Below are 10456 nucleotides of genomic sequence, written 5' to 3' on the forward strand. Positions count from 1 at the left end.
CAGTCAACTTCTCTTCCGAGGACAGCATTTGTGCTTCCTTTGATCAAGAAAAGCCTGGGCTTTAGATTTGCAAACATCGATTTAAACTCGGTGCTTCCATCTTCTGGCTATATAACTAAAGGCCAGGGACTTCATCTCTCAGACTCAATTTTCTCATCTGAAATGAGAGTGTTTCCATAACAGGAATTATTTATGGATTGCATCTAAGGAAAATAAGTTCTTATAGGACCCCTGGTATGACTTAATTTAACTTAATTATTTATCCACATAAAATATGATATAACCTCCCAAAGTTTACATCTCTTGAACAACCATTAAATCAAAGCAAATTTACAAAATGAGTACAAACAAAATCAACTCAGTAAATTCAAATGAACATCATTAATTTAATGTGAAAGATAAAGTTTTAATGAAATAAAATCACTGCTCAAAATGTGAATATGTATTGACTGCTATCGCAGGTTCTTCTGTAGGAGGTATGCCCATATTATTTTGTGAGTGAGAACCAAGTTCTACTAATACATTTTTCTTTTTCTTCTTGAACTGAGGATAACTTATCTATACAGTTTTCTGTAAAGAGATTTGACCTTCAGTAACCACAAATACATTGTATATGCTGTATGCTGACCTTGGGTATATAATTTTCAGTAGAAATAACACTAATAGTGGCCTGTGATCATTTTAAAAAATGTGTTTGATTATACGGTAGTTTCTAGATGATGGAGAATATCCTTATATTAATTTATAAATATCATCATAGAAATACAAAATTTAAAAATGCTCATCAATGGATTGTTGAACCCCTCTGTGCTGGTTTGGATATATTATGTCTCCCAAAACACCATTATCTTTAATGCAGTCTTGTGTGGGGAGGAAACATATTGTTGTTGATCAGGTTGGAGACTTTTGACTGGATGTTTCCATGGAGATGTGATCACTCAACTATGGGTGAGATCTTTCATTGGATAATTTCCATGGAGGTGTGGCCCCACTCATTCAGCATGGGCCTTGGTTAGTTTACTGGAGTACTATATAAGCTCAGACAGAAGGAACGAGCTTGCCACAGCCAAGAGAGACACTTTGAAGAATGCACAGGAGCTGAGAGAGGAACTGCAGTTTACAGAGACATTTTGGAGACAGCCTTTGAAAGCAGATTTTTGCTCCAGAGAAGCTAAGAGAGGACAAATGTCCCAAGAGCAACTGAGAGTGACATTTTGGAGAGAAGCTGAAGCCTGAAGAGAAATATCCTGGAGAGAGCCATTTTGAAACCAGAACTCTGGAGCAGATGCCAGCCATGTGCCTTCCCAGCTAACAGAGGTTTTCCAGACACCATTGGCCATCCTTCAGTGAAGATACCAAATTGTTGATGCATTACCTTGGATACTTTATGACCTTAAGACTGTAACTGTGTAACCAAATAAAGCCCCTCTATAAAAGCCAATCCATTTCTGGTGTTTTGCATTCCAGCAGCATTAACAAACTAGAACACCCTCTACCTCACAAGAAGAATGTATCTGCTGACTCCATGTTGAAAAAATGCTATTTTTCTAGAGTTTTCATGAAGAATAAATGAGAAAACAAATAGCTGGAACACAGTAAGTCAACAATAAATATGAGTCATTGACTTTATTCCCTATAACTTCCCACCCCCAAGCACATGCATATATCATAATATATATGTTTACATTTCAACTTATCACAGAATATATTTCAGGAAAGGCTGGATATTTTGCCTCAATGATAATGAATCCATGATGAAAATAAAGGAATACAAGCAGAAATGTTGTCAGTAATCTCACATATTTTTATCTTAGTATTTACTCTAAAGTTACCAATTCTATAATTCTCCTTTAGCCAATTGCTAGCATCTTTAGTGCATTGCTTCTAGATTTGTCCAGTGAACAAACAAAAGAATTTTTGGAATATCATAAATATATGACATGGAATATCATAAATCCATTTTTAGTGCTTAATGTAATAGTAGAAAGAATTTAAATGTAGTTTAAAGTAAATTTTTAAAGGCTAGAAAAATATGTGACAATAAATTTGCTGCATAGTGTATATTTATATCGACTACATTGAGAAATATAAAAACTACATTTTCATAATTTTATAACTATAACAAATGTGGCCAGCAATTTTATATTTTTCTTTTAAGATAAATATAGTCTTTCCATGACCTAAAATTAATAAAAAATGTGCAGAATGAAGAACATTTGAAAAAATTTCTGGAAAAATAGGAAATAATTCTTCCAAGAGCTCAAAATGTTTTACAGCTGGTGATGGACATTTAAATGATATTATTTATCATATGCTGCCTGCAATCAAAATGTCTTTGCATAGTTGATTCTGAAATAAATGTCAATTACTCAAAACTTTCATGATATTTTAATTATTTAGAAATAAATGGGTTTATGACCTCTGGTGCATCTAGTATAGACTTTATAATTTTCCACAATTTTTGCTATAATTATAATGTATTATAAACCAATAAACCAATCATGTTTTTTAGAGAAGTGACCTGGGGAAAAGAGAAGAAATAAATGGAAAGAAGCATGGTTCACAGTAAAATATAATTACCAAATCTTCATTTACTCCCTAACTTAAAAGTTCTTCTCCTACCTTTAAGTGAATACAATAAATTTCCATGAGAATTTTCCCTTTGCACTTAAAGTGGATTTCCATTTCACAACATACTTCACTATCATGACTAGTAAAGTCAAACTTATAAGTTCTGACTTGGTAGACCAGAGTTGAAATCTATTATAATAAATATTGTACAGAATCTGTTACCAAATAATTAGGGATGAGAATAGAAGGTTTTGGACCCTGTGCTGCAGATATAAAACAAATCAAATATTTCTCTATTGCCTTAGCAAGAACAATACAACCTTTTTGTTTCTGAATGAAAAAGAAAATAAAAGCTGTGCTTCATTCTAGACAGTCAATAAATAAAGCTCTTATATTAATGATTGAGAATTATATATGTATTATATTTAATGAATATGTACATATATTAAACTCCTAGAACATGAGATATTCCAAAATATGATAGACATGTCTCTTCAGAGACACAAGTTCTTTCTATCTTGTGACTGACTCCCCATTATCATGGACATTGGTTCTTATCTGCAAAGTTGAAGCTGACCACCTCACATTTCTCTTCCAGCCTATGAGAAGGGAAAAGGGAAGGTCCAGGAGAAGCATCTTCTTTAAGTAGTGGAAGTTGTAGGCATCACTTATACATGCACAGGCTAAATGCAGTTACATGGTGTGGTAGACTGAATTATGTACTCCAATGAAAGACATGTTCTTAATTTTAATCTGGGTTCCTGTGGGTATGAAACCATTTATAAATATTATCTTTGAATATATTAAGGTGAGTGAGGATGTGGACTCAATTATGAATAAGATCTTCAAAGGTCCTATTTAGTTGTGGTCAACTGAATCTGGGTGGATCTTAATCCGTATTACTAGAGGCTTTATAAAGAGAGGGGCAAGAAGTTGAAGTCAGTGAAAACAGGAAGAGCAGACAGACATAAGGAGAGAGAATCGCCATATTATAGAAGGTACAAATGCAAGCCGAGGAACCCCAAGAATTGCAGCAAGCCAGCACCAGAACACTACAGACTTGGGGAGAAAAAATGGCCTGCTGACAACTTGATTTTGGACTTGCAACCTGTCAAACCATGAGTCAATAAATTCTCATTGTTACGTTAAGCCAAACCAGTATGTGGTTTTTATCATAGCACCTGGCAAATTATGACACATGGCTTCACCTAGCTGAAAAGCAGCCTGGGAAATGTGCTCTACAGCTGGGTAGCCACATGTGTATTGTAACTGGAAGAATTTTATTTTCAAAAGAGAAGAGATGATGGAGACTGTTGAACTTTCTAATATATGTGTATGCTACAACAGCTTTGACTACCTAGAGAAACGAAACCAGTTTTGAATAAAAAACATGAATTGTAAACTAAATCCAGAATATATAGATTTCATTTAAAAAAAAAGTCTTAAATTCTTAAATTACAAGTAGATAAAAGTTGAAATGAAAGACCCAAAATTCTTGAGGGACCAAACATTTTCCACACCACTCATTCAAACCATCTTTCATGGAGCACCATGGCAGAATAGAGAGCTTTGGTTTTGTTTATCTGAAATATATACCACAGACACTGTGGGATTTTTGTGAGGATTAGCTATAACTGACTTACAAAAACCATGACTTTATGTATAATATGTATTTACCCAATGAAATGCCTGACCTTAGTAGATATCATAAATAATAAAGACTATCACAGGTATAATTTTAAATAAACATTTATTTATGAATTGCATTACCAGCTATTGGTATTTGGTGATGATGCACAGCAACACAAAGTCCCTGTCCTAAGGAGCAGTCAGAGCATGGGGACAATGCTAAATAGAAAAGTAAACAGTTTTAATAATACACAATAAAATTTTCAATAAACTTAAGCACGTGATGCTGTATAGTCTCAAAGGAAAGTTCTACAACTCAGTGACATTTTGTGCATGTGTAAATCTGACCAGCTCTATAAGTACCATACTGTTTTTTTTTTTTTATTTTAGTAATTTTTTAATTGTCAAAGTAAGAAAGAGATTTACTTTTAAAGGTTATTCTTTGCATCTTGGCCTTTTGTATCCATCCCTTTCTACTCCACAGTTAAAAATTAAAATAACAACATCATCCAGAACAATTTTTACTAAAATCACTAAGAGATATTTAAAAATATCCCAGAATCTGGAACAAGTGCTAGGGAATAAACAACAAACATAACAGTATGTAAGGTTCTAAGGTGTATTATGTTGAACAACTTTTCACTTGTCTCATTAAATCTTTTACCCAGTTTTGGCAAAGATTGTAGCAAAATAACATCTGCCATATACATGGGTTCATAAAATGGGAGTTGTTGTACTTCTGAATCTTGTCCACATCATCTTCTATGCATATTATATAATGCATAAATGACCTGGTTTTGCTCCCTAAGAAGTTATCAGCTGCTGGTTCCAAGTTTACAAGAGAAACACACATGAAATCCTGTCCGTGTCACTAGTCCTGTCATTAATACAAACATGACATAGTCATATGCTAAACGATTATAAAGAAATAGCATATTATGTGCAATTAAAATAGAGAAAAATTAAGTCAGTTCTTCCCAGGCATAAATGTGTAAATATTTTAAAATTTTACAGTAAACAAACATAAAAGGGAGGATCTTCCCATACTTCTAAATAATATAATGTTGATAATGTTAAACATATCTTATAACAAACTTTTACATTTGACCTCCTTTTTTTGTAAATATAGTTGCAATTACTGAGTTGCAGACTCTCTCTTTTCAAAAAGTCTCTCTTCTTAACAGACGTCTTTCTGGGATGGGTCTAGACAATCTATCATACTAAGGCAGTGTCACCAAGGAAGATACCTGGGAGGGAAGGCACGACATCCCCTTCACTCCCCCACTTTTTTTTTTTTTAGCTTGAAGTTTTAATGTCAAAACATATTCTTTTAAGTACTTAAAGTAATCCTTTTACAAAACAAGGCAGCTTTATGCTATAAAAACATGAGAACTCTGTCCAAGGTTATGTTTTCGTGTCCTCATCTGCTGTTCCAGCTGTCAGCTTCTTCTTTAGAAATCAATTTTTTCTACATAACGACACCTGCATGCAGCTCTTGGCTGCCCAGGTATGGTTTACAGCCTAAATGTATAACACTGTCAAACAAGAGCGCCACTGTTGTTTTACATGCCTGAACATGCCGAGCTAGTCCTAGTGTTTTCTGCACATTTCGGCAGATCTTGGAGAGGCAATACTGGAACTCCTCATCACAGTCCTTCTTGCCTTTGCCACAGGTCTCGTACCCCTATCGTCCTGCTTGCAGCACTTGGTCAGGGAGGGGATGCCAATGTCAAGGTGAACACCAAACAGCGGAGAGCCACATCCATTCGGTGGGGAAGGTTTATAACCATAACATGGGATCCGCACTGCACCTGTACTGGCAGAGCCCGTCCTCGCCTCTAAGGAGGTCCAAGGCAGCGTTCAGGTACGCGTCTACCTCGTGAACGCCGTTCGGGATGGTCTTAAGGGTGGCCCTCCAGTTGGTGTTCTGGGCCTGGGCCTGGCCACTGGGAGCGGCCGCCAGGAGGAGGAGCAGGAGAGCGGGCCGCGGAAGCACAGCCGTCCACGCAGCGCTGGCCTCCCCAGGCCCCACGGGTCCCCGGAGCCCCGGCGGTGGGCGCGCCCCCAGGGAGGCTCCCGGGCGACCTCGCCATACTGTTCTAAGTCCTTATTTGAATATATTTTAATTTTTAAATTACAGTGGGGAAGTAAATGTTCTGATATTAATGACAATACTATTGAGGTAAAGATTAGAAGGACCAGCATACCAATTTACTAAACTCCAGCTTTAATCAGATGGCCATTGTACTGTATTAGTTCACTCTGTGTTAACTATAAATGAAAAGAACAAACTTCAAAACATATAAAAAGCTGGATATGAATCATCGAAAATGGTGGTTAAGATATGAACTCTCATGATGGAGGAAAAAAAGATGCCCAGAAATTGAAGTGTCATGATGGAAAAAAATGGAGAGAGAGTGAAAACATTGGATGGAGATTAGAATTAAAATATTCCTATTCTTCAAGGTAAAAAAGGAAAGAAGTTCACAGATTCATGGAAATTTAATAGAAATGCAGCATATCATTGATACTATACATCAAAAAATAAAGGCTTTTATTCAACATTCTCTGCCCAGATTTTCGGAAGTGGTAATAAAAAACTTCTTGAATCAGCTTCAAAATAAACCTGGTCTATCTCCTGCAAAAGTTCCTTCTAAATTCCTTGCAAAATTACCATCAGCAAATCTTTCTGCCCAACATTAAAATCAGTTTCTTCTGTCTATTAAATGTCCTTTCAAGAAATCCAAGTGAACCAAACTATAAGGCTACTTTTGACAATCATTTTTATTGTGTAAATTCAATACTTAGTCTATTTTATTATATTAACAGTATATAAATTATATAATATTCAGTACTTAAGCATGTTCATAATAACTAGGTATTTTATAATATATTCAGCTTTTGAGAATGCAAGCACCCTTACTGTTCAACTTTGGACAATTTTACCTTTATAGACTTTTTTTCCATGAAAAGATAATTATTTTGTATGAATTACATAAATACATCTATGTTTTCAACAGATATGTTTTGAACTCCTAACTGGTGTCAGACACTAAACTGGGTCCTAGGGTCAGAGGATAAATGTTAGAGAAGTTCCCAGCTTCGAGGAATTTATACCAAAAAGTGTTGGGAAATAGTCAATAATTAATTAAACCTATACTAATATACTTTAAAAACCTATACTGATTACACTTACATAGTGCTTTGTTGGCTACAGTCCTTTTACACACATTACATAATCTCAGCCTCACTACCACCACAGGGAAACAAACTAGGCCCAGGGTGATTAAGATACATAATGCAGTTCCGTGTTGTGGTAGACTAAATTATGTACTCCGATGAAAGACACATTCTTAATTTTAATCTAGGTTCCAAGATCTCCCAGATAACAAGAGGCAGAGCCAGGGTGTGAAGCCAGTCAGCAGACTCCAGGGTCCACGCTCTTACCCACCAAACTGTCCTGACTACGGTCATTCCAACTGTGATAGGAGCCATGAGGAAAATGTAAAAAGAAGACATTACAGAGGGTGGCCGAGGATTGTCTCTGAGGATGTGACATGTTAGCTAAGATGTGAATAACATGAAGGAATTGAGGATAAGAAGATAAATGGGAAGAATGTTCTAGACTGAAAGAAGTGTGAGGGGCCCTAAGGCCAGAACAATCCTGGTGTGCTCTAGGAAAAGAAAGAAGGAAGGTGTAACAGGAGCATGGGGGAGAGGGGTAGGAGAAGAGTTTGGAGAGATAGGAGGTCCTGGATCACACAGGGCCTTGCAGGTCATGATAATGGGTTTGATTTTATTCTAAGAGCAATAGAAAGCCACTGGTAAGTTTAAACAAAGGGTGCCATGGTATGATCTGTTTTTAAAATGATTACACTGACTTCTTTCAGAAAAATGAATTGAATAAAGAAAAATTGGAAGTAAGAATATAATGAGATTACTCTGGAATAGGAGAAAGAAGGAATAAGGTACATTTTAGGCTGAAGAAATCAACATATAAAGGTATAAATCTGAGAAAAAGAGGTAGAAGTTGTAGAGAATGTCTAAATTATTGGGCACATGTTCATGAGTGACTAGTGGGGAAGCTGAGAAATTCTCAGCATCCATCTAAACTTTACCTATGCCTCGATTAAAAGTCTGAACAAAGAACAATGGTGGTCCATTAATATTTAAAAGAAAAAAGAAGGTTTCTTGCTCACCAAATGAAATGCTTAGAAAGGACAGACACAATGAGAACATACAGACAAAGGGGAGATCATACTCCTAGCTACACGGAGCTATCCTACAAGCAAATCTTATCAATCAAACATTGCTGTTCCTTGCCCAGAACACCTGAAGGCACCGAAGACCTTAGTTTGGCAGGTGTACTCCACCCAGAGAATCATCCAATTCTGGCAGGATATTCAGGGTGGATGGGGTGTGACATGCACCCTGCTGTCCTTCAGCCTAGAGCCTGGCATTTCTGAGGCCAGCCTGGTCTCCTTGTGCCTGTGGAGTTGCAGGCTCATTCCTGATCCCTGACACGTTTGCCCAGGCCCTACAATGAAGCCTCTGTTTTGATTTCCCAATTACATTCTACTTTCCCTATTGACACAAAAGTCCTGCTGCGCATTCCAATCTGTGAGGAAGAAGAACTGTGGTCCATACCCTCTGTTCTCGGAGGGCTGGAATCTGCAGATGGATACTCCAGTTTTGCCTGATGCTCTGTTTCGGAAACCATGGTGAAATCCCTGATCTGTCTGATTGCAAGTATCTATTTACTGTATGAACACTCTAGTAACTTTGAATTCTTCAAACTAAAATCAACTTTATACAGCTCTATATACCTGTAAGCATCCCCACCTTACCTCTTTCCCAGTGGCCTACCCATGAGTTCCTAGCAGTTTAATAGCAATGCCCCCAGCTGATAACTTTGGGAACAAAGTTCTAAGGAAGGTCAAACCCTTTTCCCTTAACCCAGAACTCATTCCATTTCCTAAAAATTTTATGTATTTTAGGAACCACATACTTTGTTACTGCTGATTTTTTGTAAAAATAATCAACAGCCTCAATGAACTGTGAGATAAAACACCAGACCCGTTCCAATTAAGGAACATTCTACAAAATACCTGAGTACCCTTCACAACTGTCAATGTCATAAAAAATAAGGAAATTCTCAGAAACCGTTATAACCAAGAGGAGACATGACAATTAAATGTAATGTAGTATCATGGATGGGACTCTGGAACAGAAAAGGGACATTAGGGAAAAACTAAGTAAATCTGAATGAAATATAAGCCTTAGTTGATAGTCATTATCAATATTGGTTCATTAACTGTGGCAAATGTACCATTCAAATGTAAGATGTTAGTATTAGGGAAAACTGGGTATGGTGTATATGGAAACACTCTATACTAGCTTTGCAATAATTCTGTAAATCTAAACTTGTCTTAAAATTAAATGTTATGAAAAACTAACCAACATAATATAAAATGGGTATATATTTTATTTTTAAATTATTATTCTTTCTATAACTATTCCAAAACTCATTTTTTTAACTCAACTCCCTCATTTCTTTTAAAGAGACATAAAGATCTCCCCTTTTCCTTGAGCAGATTGATGAGGTTATTCAAGGTAAGGTTATCTATAAATATTAGGACTGGCTTCATTTGGAGTTGAAAGAACACTTAAAATCATTTTTAGTTAATTATTTATTCCTAAAGGTTCTGATTCTTCCTTATGTATATTGATTTACATGAGCACAAGCAAACATCTTGACTGCTTTATAAAGGTTTAATTATGCTTCCCTTCTCTATCCTCAAAACGCATCTTCTCAATTGACTCATTTTTCCATCATCCAAACACCTGTAGAATAAAGATAATGTCCTCATCTTCAGCAGAGATGATAACAGAGAATACAGCAGACTCAGGAAAATAGGCATTCTACCATTGAGTAGCTTTTTGACCTTGGGCAAGCTCTGAAGCTTAGTTGCCTCCATGTCTAGAACAGACATAAGACTAGTAACTACCTCATATTCGTTGTAAGGATTAAATGAGATACTGCATTTAAAATGCTAGCATAGGCATGCCATATAGCATGGTGTCAATAAAGGAGTTACAGAGAAGGCAAACCACCTATGATGAAGCAGGAGAAACAAAAAGCTCCTACATCTGGGAATCAGAAGAAAATGAGAAAATAGAGAAAAGGACACACATGGATAAAGGAATAATGGTGATGCTGCAAAGTCAAGGAAGTTTATAGAAGTGTAGAGCAGCC

At 36.2% G+C, this 10456-nt stretch overlaps 1 pseudogene; it reads right to left on the minus strand.

Moving 5' to 3' along the window:
* Window positions 1-5651: 5651 nt before the first annotated feature.
* On the minus strand, window positions 5652-8920 carry LOC119542607 (annotated as a pseudogene).
* Window positions 8921-10456: the final 1536 nt, after the last annotated feature.

This window comes from Choloepus didactylus, chromosome 8, assembly GCF_015220235.1.
Source record: "Choloepus didactylus isolate mChoDid1 chromosome 8, mChoDid1.pri, whole genome shotgun sequence".
Classification (NCBI taxonomy): domain Eukaryota; kingdom Metazoa; phylum Chordata; class Mammalia; order Pilosa; family Megalonychidae; genus Choloepus; species Choloepus didactylus.